We start from the raw sequence: 15,303 nt of genomic DNA on the forward strand, positions 1-15,303 counted from the left end.
ATGGTATCCTGTAGAGATGATGGTATAATACAGAGATGAAGGTATCCTATAAAGATGATGGTATAATACAGAGATGATGGTATCCTACAGAGATGATGGTATAATACAGATATGATGGTATAATACAGAGATGATGGTATAATACAGACATGATTGTATCCTGTAGAGATGATGGTATCCTATAGAGATGATGGTATAATACAGAGATGATGGTATCCTATAGAGATGATGGTATAATACAGAGATGATGGTATCCTATAGAGATGATGGTATAATACAGAGATGATGGTATAATACAGAGATGATGGTATAATACAGAGATGATGGTATAATACAGAGATGATGGTATCCTGTAGAGATGATGGTATAATACAGAGATGATGGTATCCTATAGAGATTATGGTATAATACAGAGATGATGGTATCCTACAGAGATGATAGTATAATACAGAGATTATGGTATAATACAGAGATGATGGTATCCCACAGAGATGATGGTATAATACAGATATGATGGTATAATACAGAGATGATTGTATAATACAGAGATGATGGTATCCCACAGAGATGACGGTATCCTACAGAGATGGTGGTATAATACAGATATGATGGTATAATACAGAGATGATGGTATAATACAGAGATGATCGTATCCCACAGAGATGATGGTATCCTGTAGAGATGATGGTATAATACAGAGATGATGGTATCCTACAGAGATGATGGTATCCTACAGAGATGATGGTATCCTACAGAGATGATGGTATAATACAGAGATGATGGTATAATACAGAGATGACGGTATAATACAGAGATGATGGTAAAATACAGAGATGATGGTATCCTGTAGAGATGATGGTATAATACAGAGATGAAGGTATCCTTTAGAGATGATGGTATAATACAGAGATGATGGTATCCTACAGAGATGATGGTATAATACAGATATGATGGTATAATACAGAGATGATGGTATAATACAGAGATGATGGTATAATACAGAGATGATGGTATCCTACAGAGATGATGGTAAAATACAGAGATGATGGTATCCTGTAGAGATGATGGTATAATACAGAGATGAAGGTATCCTATAAAGATGATGGTATAATACAGAGATGATGGTATCCTACAGAGATGATGGTATAATACAGATATGATGGTATAATACAGAGATGATGGTATAATACAGACATGATTGTATCCTGTAGAGATGATGGTATCCTATAGAGATGATGGTATAATACAGAGATGATGGTATCCTATAGAGATGATGGTATAATACAGAGATGATGGTATCCTATAGAGATGATGGTATAATACAGAGATGATGGTATAATACAGAGATGATGGTATAATACAGAGATGATGGTATAATACAGAGATGATGGTATCCTGTAGAGATGATGGTATAATACAGAGATGATGGTATCCTATAGAGATTATGGTATAATACAGAGATGATGGTATCCTACAGAGATGATAGTATAATACAGAGATTATGGTATAATACAGAGATGATGGTATCCCACAGAGATGATGGTATAATACAGATATGATGGTATAATACAGAGATGATTGTATAATACAGAGATGATGGTATCCCACAGAGATGACGGTATCCTACAGAGATGGTGGTATAATACAGATATGATGGTATAATACAGAGATGATGGTATAATACAGAGATGATCGTATCCCACAGAGATGATGGTATCCTGTAGAGATGATGGTATAATACAGAGATGATGGTATCCTACAGAGATGATGGTATCCTACAGAGATGATGGTATCCTACAGAGATGATGGTATAATACAGAGATGATGGTATCCTACAGAGATGATGGTATCCTGTAGAAATGATGGTATAATACAGAGATGATGGTATCCTACAGAGATGATGGTATAATACAGAGATGATGGTATAATACAGAGATGATGGTATCCTACAGAGATGATGGTAAAATACAGAGATGATGGTATCCTGTAGAGATGATGGTATAATACAGAGATGAAGGTATCCTATAAAGATGATGGTATAATACAGAGATGATGGTATCCTACAGAGATGATGGTATAATACAGATATGATGGTATAATACAGAGATGATGGTATAATACAGACATGATTGTATCCTGTAGAGATGATGGTATCCTATAGAGATGATGGTATAATACAGAGATGATGGTATCCTATAGAGATGATGGTATAATACAGAGATGATGGTATCCTATAGAGATGATGGTATAATACAGAGATGATGGTATAATACAGAGATGATGGTATAATACAGAGATGATGGTATAATACAGAGATGATGGTATCCTGTAGAGATGATGGTATAATACAGAGATGATGGTATCCTACAGAGATGATAGTATAATACAGAGATGATGGTATAATACAGAGATGATGGTATCCTATAGAGATGATGGTATAATACAGAGATGATGGTATCAAATAGAGATGATGTATAATACAGAGATGTTGGTATCCTATAGAGATGATGGTAAAATACAGAGATGATGGTATCGTGTAGAGATGATGGTATAATACAGAGCTGAAAGTATCTTTTAGAGATGATGGTATAATACAGAGATGATGGTATCCTACAGAGATGATGGTATAATACAGAGATGATGGTATAATACAGAGATGATGGTATCCTACAGAGATGATGGTATCCTGTAGAAATGATGGTATAATACAGAGATGATGGTATCCTACAGAGATGATGGTATCCTACAGAGATGATGGTATAATACAGAGATGATGGTATAATACAGAGATGATGGTATCCTACAGAGATGATGGTAAAATACAGAGATGATGGTATCCTGTAGAGATGATGGTATAATACAGAGATGAAGGTATCCTATAAAGATGATGGTATAATACAGAGATGATGGTATCCTACAGAGATGATGGTATAATACAGATATGATGGTATAATACAGAGATGATGGTATAATACAGACATGATTGTATCCTGTAGAGATGATGGTATCCTATAGAGATGATGGTATAATACAGAGATGATGGTATCCTATAGAGATGATGGTATAATACAGAGATGATGGTATCCTATAGAGATGATGGTATAATACAGAGATGATGGTATAATACAGAGATGATGGTATAATACAGAGATGATGGTATAATACAGAGATGATGGTATCCTGTAGAGATGATGGTATAATACAGAGATGATGGTATCCTATAGAGATTATGGTATAATACAGAGATGATGGTATCCTACAGAGATGATAGTATAATACAGAGATTATGGTATAATACAGAGATGATGGTATCCCACAGAGATGATGGTATAATACAGATATGATGGTATAATACAGAGATGATTGTATAATACAGAGATGATGGTATCCCACAGAGATGACGGTATCCTACAGAGATGGTGGTATAATACAGATATGATGGTATAATACAGAGATGATGGTATAATACAGAGATGATCGTATCCCACAGAGATGATGGTATCCTGTAGAGATGATGGTATAATACAGAGATGATGGTATCCTACAGAGATGATGGTATCCTACAGAGATGATGGTATCCTACAGAGATGATGGTATAATACAGAGATGATGGTATAATACAGAGATGACGGTATAATACAGAGATGATGGTAAAATACAGAGATGATGGTATCCTGTAGAGATGATGGTATAATACAGAGATGAAGGTATCCTTTAGAGATGATGGTATAATACAGAGATGATGGTATCCTACAGAGATGATGGTATAATACAGATATGATGGTATAATACAGAGATGATGGTATAATACAGAGATGATGGTATAATACAGAGATGATGGTATCCTACAGAGATGATGGTAAAATACAGAGATGATGGTATCCTGTAGAGATGATGGTATAATACAGAGATGAAGGTATCCTATAAAGATGATGGTATAATACAGAGATGATGGTATCCTACAGAGATGATGGTATAATACAGATATGATGGTATAATACAGAGATGATGGTATAATACAGACATGATTGTATCCTGTAGAGATGATGGTATCCTATAGAGATGATGGTATAATACAGAGATGATGGTATCCTATAGAGATGATGGTATAATACAGAGATGATGGTATCCTATAGAGATGATGGTATAATACAGAGATGATGGTATAATACAGAGATGATGGTATAATACAGAGATGATGGTATAATACAGAGATGATGGTATCCTGTAGAGATGATGGTATAATACAGAGATGATGGTATCCTATAGAGATTATGGTATAATACAGAGATGATGGTATCCTACAGAGATGATAGTATAATACAGAGATTATGGTATAATACAGAGATGATGGTATCCCACAGAGATGATGGTATAATACAGATATGATGGTATAATACAGAGATGATTGTATAATACAGAGATGATGGTATCCCACAGAGATGACGGTATCCTACAGAGATGGTGGTATAATACAGATATGATGGTATAATACAGAGATGATGGTATAATACAGAGATGATCGTATCCCACAGAGATGATGGTATCCTGTAGAGATGATGGTATAATACAGAGATGATGGTATCCTACAGAGATGATGGTATCCTACAGAGATGATGGTATCCTACAGAGATGATGGTATAATACAGAGATGATGGTATAATACAGAGATGACGGTATAATACAGAGATGATGGTAAAATACAGAGATGATGGTATCCTGTAGAGATGATGGTATAATACAGAGATGAAGGTATCCTTTAGAGATGATGGTATAATACAGAGATGATGGTATCCTACAGAGATGATGGTATAATACAGATATGATGGTATAATACAGAGATGATGGTATAATACAGAGATGAAGGTATCCTATAGAGATGATGGTATAATACAGAGATGCTGGTATCCTACAGAGATGATAGTATAATACTGAGATGATGATATAATACAGAGATGATGGTATAATACAGAGATGATGGTATCCTACAGAGATGATGGTATAATACAGATATGATGGTATAATACAGAGATGATAGTATAATACAGAGATGATTGTATCCTGTAGAGATGATGGTATCCTATAGAGATGATGGTATAATACAGAGATTATGGTATCCTATAGAGATGATGGTATAATACAGAGATGATGGTATAATACAGAGATGATGGTATAATACAGAGATGATGGTATCAAATAGAGATGATGTATCATACAGAGATGTTGGTATCCTACAGAGATGATGGTATCCTGTAGAGATGATGGTATAATACAGAGATGATGGTATCCTACAGAGATGATGGTATCCTACAGAGATGCTGGTATCCTACAGAGATGATAGTATAATACTGAGATGATGGTATAATACAGAGATGATGGTATAATACAGAGATGATTGTATCCTACAGAAATGATGGTATAATACAGATATGATGGCATAATACAGAGATGATGGTATAATACAGAGATGATTGTATCCTGTAGAGATGATGGTATCTTATAGAGATGATGGTATAATACAGAGATGATGGTATCCTATAGAGATGATGGTATAATACTGAGATGATGGTATCCTATAGAGATGACGGTATAATACAGAGATGATGGTATCCTACAGAGATGATGGTATCCTACAGAGATGATGGTATCCTACAGAGATGATGGTATAATACAGAGATGATGGTATAATACAGAGATGATGGTATAATACAGAGATGATGGTATGCTGTAGAGATGATGGTATAATACAGTGATGATGGTATCCTGTAGAGATGATGGTATAATACAGAGATGATGGTATCCTACAGAGATGATAGTATAATACAGAGATGATGGTATAATACAGAGATGATGGTATCCTATAGAGATGATGGTATAATACAGAGATGATGGTATCAAATAGAGATGATGTATAATAGAGAGATGTTGGTATCCTATAGAGATGATGGTAAAATACAGAGATGATGGTATCGTGTAGAGATGATGGTATAATACAGAGATGAAAGTATCCTATAGAGATGATGGTATAATACAGAGATGATTGTATCCTACAGAAATGATGGTATAATACAGATATGATGGCATAATACAGAGATGATGGTATAATACAGAGATGATTGTATCCTGTAGAGATGATGGTATCTTATAGAGATGATGGTATAATACAGAGATGATGGTATCCTATAGAGATGATGGTATAATACTGAGATGATGGTATCCTATAGAGATGACGGTATAATACAGAGATGATGGTATCCTACAGAGATGATGGTATCCTACAGAGATGATGGTATCCTACAGAGATGATGGTATAATACAGAGATGATGGTATAATACAGAGATGATGGTATAATACAGAGATGATGGTATGCTGTAGAGATGATGGTATAATACAGTGATGATGGTATCCTGTAGAGATGATGGTATAATACAGAGATGATGGTATCCTACAGAGATGATAGTATAATACAGAGATGATGGTATAATACAGAGATGATGGTATCCTATAGAGATGATGGTATAATACAGAGATGATGGTATCAAATAGAGATGATGTATAATAGAGAGATGTTGGTATCCTATAGAGATGATGGTAAAATACAGAGATGATGGTATCGTGTAGAGATGATGGTATAATACAGAGATGAAAGTATCCTATAGAGATGATGGTATAATACAGAGATGATGGTATCCTACAGAGATGATGGTATAATACAGAGATGATGGTATAATACAGAGATGATGGTATCCTACAGAGATGATGGTATCCTGTAGAAATGATGGTATAACACAGAGATGATGGTATCCTACAGAGATGATGGTATCCTACAGAGATGATGGTATAATACAGAGATGATGGTATAATACAGAGATGATAGTATAATACAGAGATGATGGTATAATACAGAGATGATGGTATCCTACAGAGATGATGGTATAATACAGAGATGATGGTATCCTGTAGAGATGATGGTATAATACAGAGATGAAGGTATCCTATAGAGATGATGGTATAATACAGAGATGATGGTATCCTACAGAGATGATGGTATAATACAGATATGATGGTATAATACAGAGATGATGGTATAATACAGAGATGATTGTATCCTGTAGAGATGATGGTATCTTATAGAGATGATGGTATAAAACAGAGATGATGGTATCCTATAGAGATGATGGTATAATACAGAGATGATGGTATCCTATAGAGATGATGGTATAATACAGAGATGATGGTATCCTACAGAGATGATGGTATCCTACAGAGATGATGGTATCCTGTAGAGATGAGGGTATAATACAGAGATGATGGTATAATACAGAGATGATGGTATCCTACAGAGATGATGGTAAAATACAGAGATGATGGTATCCTACAGAGATGATGGTAAAATACAGAAATGATGGTATACTGTAGAGATGATGTTATAATACAGAGATGAAGGTATCCTATAGAGATGATGGTATAATACAGAGATGAAGGTATCCTATAGAGATGATGGTATAATACAGAGATGATGGTATCCTACAGAGATGATAGTGTAATACTGAGATGATGGTATAATACAGAGATGATGGTATAATACAGAGATGATGGTATCCTACAGAGATGATGGTATAATACAGATATGATGGTATAATACAGAGATGATGGTATAATACAGAGATGATTGTATCCTGTAGAGATGATGGTATCCTATAGAGATGATGGTATAATACAGAGATGATGGTATCCTATAGAGATGATGGTATAATACAGAGATGATGGTATCCTATAGAGATGATGGTATAATACAGAGATGATGGTATCCTACAGAGATGATGGTATCCTACAGAGATGATGGTATAATACAGAGATGATGGTATAATACAGAGATGATGGTATAATACAGAGATGATGGTATCCTACAGAGATGATGGTATAATAAAGAGATGATGGTATAATTCAGAGATGATGGTATAATACAGAGATGATGGTATCCTGTAGAGATGATGGTATCCTGTAGAGATGATGGTATAATACAGAGATGATGGTATAATACAGAGATGATGGTATCCTACAGAGATGATGGTATAATACAGAGATGATGGTATAATTCAGAGATGATGGTATAATACAGAGATGATGGTATCCTGTAGAGATGATGGTATAATACAGAGATGATGGTATCCTATAGAGATGATGGTATCCTATAGAGATGATGGTATAATACAGAGATAATGGTATCCTACAGAGATGATAGTATAATACAGAGATGATGGTATAATACAGAGATGATGGTATCCTATAGAGATGATGGTATAATACAGAGATGATGGTATCCTGTAGAGATGATGGTATAATACAGAGATGATGGTATAATACAGAGATGATGGTATCCTACAGAGATGATGGTAAAATACAGAGATGATGGTATCCTGTAGAGATGATGGTATAATACTGAGATGATGGTATCCTATATGTGATGGTATACTATAGAGATGATGTTATAATACAGAGATGATAGTATCCTACAGAGATGATGGTATAATACAGAGATGATGGTATAATACAGAGATTATGGTATAATACAGAGATGATGGTATCCTTCGGAGATTATGGTATCCTGTAGAGATGATGGTATAATACAGAGATGATGGTATAATACAGAGATGATGGTATCCTACAGAGATGATGGTATAATACAGAGATGATGGTATAATTCAGAGATGATGGTATAATACAGAGATGATGGTATCCTGTAGAGATGATGGTATAATACAGAGATGATGGTATCCTATAGAGATGATGGTATAATACAGAGATGATGGTATCCTACAGAGATGATGGTATCCTACAGAGATGATGGTATCCTGTAGAGATGAGGGTATAATACAGAGATGATGGTATAATACAGAGATGATGGTATCCTACAGAGATGATGGTAAAATACAGAGATGATGGTATCCTACAGAGATGATGGTAAAATACAGAAATGATGGTATCCTGTAGAGATGATGTTATAATACAGAGATGAAGGTATCCTATAGAGATGATGGTATAATACAGAGATGAAGGTATCCTATAGAGATGATGGTATAATACAGAGATGATGGTATCCTACAGAGATGATAGTATAATACTGAGATGATGGTATAATACAGAGATGATGGTATAATACAGAGATGATGGTATCCTACAGAGATGATGGTATAATACAGATATGATGGTATAATACAGAGATGATGGTATAATACAGAGATGATTGTATCCTGTAGAGATGATGGTATCCTATAGAGATGATGGTATAATACATAGATGATGGTATCCTATAGAGATGATGGTATAATACAGAGATGATGGTATCCTATAGAGATGATGGTATAATACAGAGATGATGGTATCCTACAGAGATGATGGTATCCTACAGAGATGATGGTATAATACAGAGATGATGGTATAATACAGAGATGATGGTATAATACAGAGATGATGGTATGCTGTAGAGATGATGGTATAATACAGAGATGATGGTATCCTGTAGAGATGATGGTATAATACAGAGATGATGGTATCCTACAGAGATGATAGTATAATACAGAGATGATGGTATAATACAGAGATGATGGTATCCTATAGAGATGATGGTATAATACAGAGATGATGGTATCAAATAGAGATGATGTATAATAGAGAGATGTTGGTATCCTATAGAGATGATGGTAAAATACAGAGATGATGGTATCGTGTAGAGATGATGGTATAATACAGAGATGAAAGTATCCTATGGAGATGATGGTATAATACAGAGATGATGGTATCCTACAGAGATGATGGTATAATACAGAGATGATGGTATAATACAGAGATGATGGTATCCTACAGAGATGATGGTATCCTGTAGAAATGATGGTATAATACAGAGATGATGGTATCCTACAGAGATGATGGTATCCTACAGAGATGATGGTATAATACAGAGATGATGGTATAATACAGAGATGATAGTATAATACAGAGATGATGGTATAATACAGAGATGATGGTATCCTACAGAGATGATGGTATAATACAGAGATGATGGTATCCTGTAGAGATGATGGTATAATACAGAGATGAAGGTATCCTATAGAGATGATGGTATAATACAGAGATGATGGTATCCTACAGAGATGATGGTATAATACAGATATGATGGTATAATACAGAGATGATGGTATAATACAGAGATGATTGTATCCTGTAGAGATGATGGTATCTTATAGAGATGATGGTATAATACAGAGATGATGGTATCCTATAGAGATGATGGTATAATACAGAGATGATGGTATCCTATAGAGATGATGGTATAATACAGAGATGATGGTATCCTACAGAGATGATGGTATCCTACAGAGATGATGGTATCCTGTAGAGATGAGGGTATAATACAGAGATGATGGTATAATACAGAGATGATGGTATCCTACAGAGATGATGGTAAAATACAGAGATGATGGTATCCTACAGAGATGATGGTAAAATACAGAAATGATGGTATCCTGTAGAGATGATGTTATAATACAGAGATGAAGGTATCCTATAGAGATGATGGTATAATACAGAGATGAAGGTATCCTATAGAGATGATGGTATAATACAGAGATGATGGTATCCTACAGAGATGATAGTGTAATACTGAGATGATGGTATAATACAGAGATGATGGTATAATACAGAGATGATGGTATCCTACAGAGATGATGGTATAATACAGATATGATGGTATAATACAGAGATGATGGTATAATACAGAGATGATTGTATCCTGTAGAGATGATGGTATCCTATAGAGATGATGGTATAATACAGAGATGATGGTATCCTATAGAGATGATGGTATAATACAGAGATGATGGTATCCTATAGAGATGATGGTATAATACAGAGATGATGGTATCCTACAGAGATGATGGTATCCTACAGAGATGATGGTATAATACAGAGATGATGGTATAATACAGAGATGATGGTATAATACAGAGATGATGGTATCCTACAGAGATGATGGTATAATAAAGAGATGATGGTATAATTCAGAGATGATGGTATAATACAGAGATGATGGTATCCTGTAGAGATGATGGTATCCTGTAGAGATGATGGTATAATACAGAGATGATGGTATAATACAGAGATGATGGTATCCTACAGAGATGATGGTATAATACAGAGATGATGGTATAATTCAGAGATGATGGTATAATACAGAGATGATGGTATCCTGTAGAGATGATGGTATAATACAGAGATGATGGTATCCTATAGAGATGATGGTATCCTATAGAGATGATGGTATAATACAGAGATAATGGTATCCTACAGAGATGATAGTATAATACAGAGATGATGGTATAATACAGAGATGATGGTATCCTATAGAGATGATAGTATAATACAGAGATGATGGTATCCTGTAGAGATGATGGTATAATACAGAGATGATGGTATAATACAGAGATGATGGTATCCTACAGAGATGATGGTAAAATACAGAGATGATGGTATCCTGTAGAGATGATGGTATAATACTGAGATGATGGTATCCTATATGTGATGGTATACTATAGAGATGATGTTATAATACAGAGATGATAGTATCCTACAGAGATGATGGTATAATACAGAGATGATGGTATAATACAGAGATGATGGTATAATACAGAGATGATGGTATCCTTCGGAGATTATGGTATCCTGTAGAGATGATGGTATAATACAGAGATGATGGTATAATACAGAGATGATGGTATCCTACAGAGATGATGGTATAATACAGAGATGATGGTATAATTCAGAGATGATGGTATAATACAGAGATGATGGTATCCTGTAGAGATGATGGTATAATACAGAGATGATGGTATCCTATAGAGATGATGGTATAATACAGAGATGATGGTATCCTACAGAGATGATGGTATCCTACAGAGATGATGGTATCCTGTAGAGATGAGGGTATAATACAGAGATGATGGTATAATACAGAGATGATGGTATCCTACAGAGATGATGGTAAAATACAGAGATGATGGTATCCTACAGAGATGATGGTAAAATACAGAAATGATGGTATCCTGTAGAGATGATGTTATAATACAGAGATGAAGGTATCCTATAGAGATGATGGTATAATACAGAGATGAAGGTATCCTATAGAGATGATGGTATAATACAGAGATGATGGTATCCTACAGAGATGATAGTATAATACTGAGATGATGGTATAATACAGAGATGATGGTATAATACAGAGATGATGGTATCCTACAGAGATGATGGTATAATACAGATATGATGGTATAATACAGAGATGATGGTATAATACAGAGATGATTGTATCCTGTAGAGATGATGGTATCCTATAGAGATGATGGTATAATACATAGATGATGGTATCCTATAGAGATGATGGTATAATACAGAGATGATGGTATCCTATAGAGATGATGGTATAATACAGAGATGATGGTATCCTACAGAGATGATGGTATCCTACAGAGATGATGGTATAATACAGAGATGATGGTATAATACAGAGATAATGGTATAATACAGAGATGATGGTATCCTACAGAGATGATGGTATAATAAAGAGATGATGGTATAATTCAGAGATGATGGTATAATACAGAGATGATGGTATCCTGTAGAGATGATGGTATCCTGTAGAGATGATGGTATAATACAGAGATGATGGTATAATACAGAGATGATGGTATCCTGTAGAGATGATGGTATCCTGTAGAGATGATGGTATAATACAGAGATGATGGTATAATACAGAGATGATGTATCCTACAGAGATGATGGTATAATACAGAGATGATGGTATCCTACAGAGATGATTGTATCCTGTAGAGATGATGGTATCCTATAGAGATGATGGTATAATACATAGATGATGGTATCCTATAGAGATGATGGTATAATACAGAGATGATGGTATCCTATAGAGATGATGGTATAATACAGAGATGATGGTATCCTACAGAGATGATGGTATCCTACAGAGATGATGGTATAATACAGAGATGATGGTATAATACAGAGATGATGGTATAATACAGAGATGATGGTATCCTACAGAGATGATGGTATAATAAAGAGATGATGGTATAATTCAGAGATGATGGTATAATACAGAGATGATTGTATCCTGTAGAGATGATGGTATCCTGTAGAGATGATGGTATAATACAGAGATGATGGTATAATACAGAGATGATGGTATCCTACAGAGATGATGGTATAATACAGAGATGATGGTATAATTCAGAGATGATGGTATAATACAGAGATGATGGTATCCTGTAGAGATGATGGTATAATACAGAGATGATGGTATCCTATAGAGATGATGGTATCCTATAGAGATGATGGAATAATACAGAGATGATGGTATCCTACAGAGATGATAGTATAATACAGAGATGATGGTATAATACAGAGATGATGGTATAATTCAGAGATGATGGTATAATACAGAGATGATGGTATCCTGTAGAGATGATGGTATCCTGTAGAGATGATGGTATAATACAGAGATGATGGTATAATACAGAGATGATGGTATCCTACAGAGATGATGGTATAATACAGAGATGATGGTATAATTCAGAGATGATGGTATAATACAGAGATGATGGTATCCTGTAGAGATGATGGTATAATACAGAGATGATGGTATCCTATAGAGATGATGGTATAATACAGAGATGATGGTATCCTACAGAGATGATGGTATCCTACAGAGATGATGGTATCCTGTAGAGATGAGGGTATAATACAGAGATGTAGGTATAATACAGAGATGATGGTATCCTACAGAGATGATGGTAAAATACAGAGATGATGGTATCCTACAGAGATGATGGTAAAATACAGAAATGATGGTATCCTGTAGAGATGATGTTATAATACAGAGATGAAGGTATCCTAAAGAGATGATGGTATAATACAGAGATGAAGGTATCCTATAGAGATGATGGTATAATACAGAGATGATGGTATCCTACAGAGATGATAGTATAATACTGAGATGATGGTATAATACAGAGATGATGGTATAATACAGAGATGATGGTATCCTACAGAGATGATGGTATAATACAGATATGATGGTATAATACAGAGATGATGGTATAATACAGAGATGATTGTATCCTGTAGAGATGATGGTATCCTATAGAGATGATGGTATAATACATAGATGATGGTATCCTATAGAGATGATGGTATAATACAGAGATGATGGTATCCTATAGAGATGATGGTATAATACAGAGATGATGGTATCCTACAGAGATGATGGTATCCTACAGAGATGATGGTATAATACAGAGATGATGGTATAATACAGAGATGATGGTATAATACAGAGATGATGGTATCCTACAGAGATGATGGTATAATAAAGAGATGATGGTATAATTCAGAGATGATGGTATAATACAGAGATGATGGTATCCTGTAGAGATGATGGTATCCTGTAGAGATGATGGTATAATACAGAGATGATGGTATAATACAGAGATGATGGTATCCTGTAGAGATGATGGTATCCTGTAGAGATGATGGTATAATACAGAGATGATGGTATAATACAGAGATGATGTATCCTACAGAGATGATGGTATAATACAGAGATGATGGTATCCTACAGAGATGATTGTATCCTGTAGAGATGATGGTATCCTATAGAGATGATGGTATAATACATAGATGATGGTATCCTATAGAGATGATGGTATAATACAGAGATGATGGTAACCTATAGAGATGATGGTATAATACAGAGATGATGGTATCCTACAGAGATGATGGTATCCTACAGAGATGATGGTATAATACAGAGATGATGGTATAATACAGAGATGATGGTATAATACAGAGATGATGGTATCCTACAGAGATGATGGTATAATAAAGAGATGATGGTATAATTCAGAGATGATGGTATAATACAGAGATGATGGTATCCTGTAGAGATGATGGTATCCTGTAGAGATGATGGTATAATACAGAGATGATGGTATAATACAGAGATGATGGTATCCTACAGAGATGATGGTATAATACAGAGATGATGGTATAATTCAGAGATGATGGTATAATACAGAGATGATGGTATCCTGTAGAGATGATGGTATAAGACAGAGATGATGGTATCCTATAGAGATGATGGTATCCTATAGAGATGATGGAATAATACAGAGATGATGGTATCCTACAGAGATGATAGTATAATACAGAGATGATGGTATAATACAGAGATG

This window comes from Salmo salar, chromosome 19 (assembly GCF_965601325.2).
Source record: "Salmo salar chromosome 19, fSalSal1, whole genome shotgun sequence".
NCBI lineage: Eukaryota > Metazoa > Chordata > Actinopteri > Salmoniformes > Salmonidae > Salmo > Salmo salar.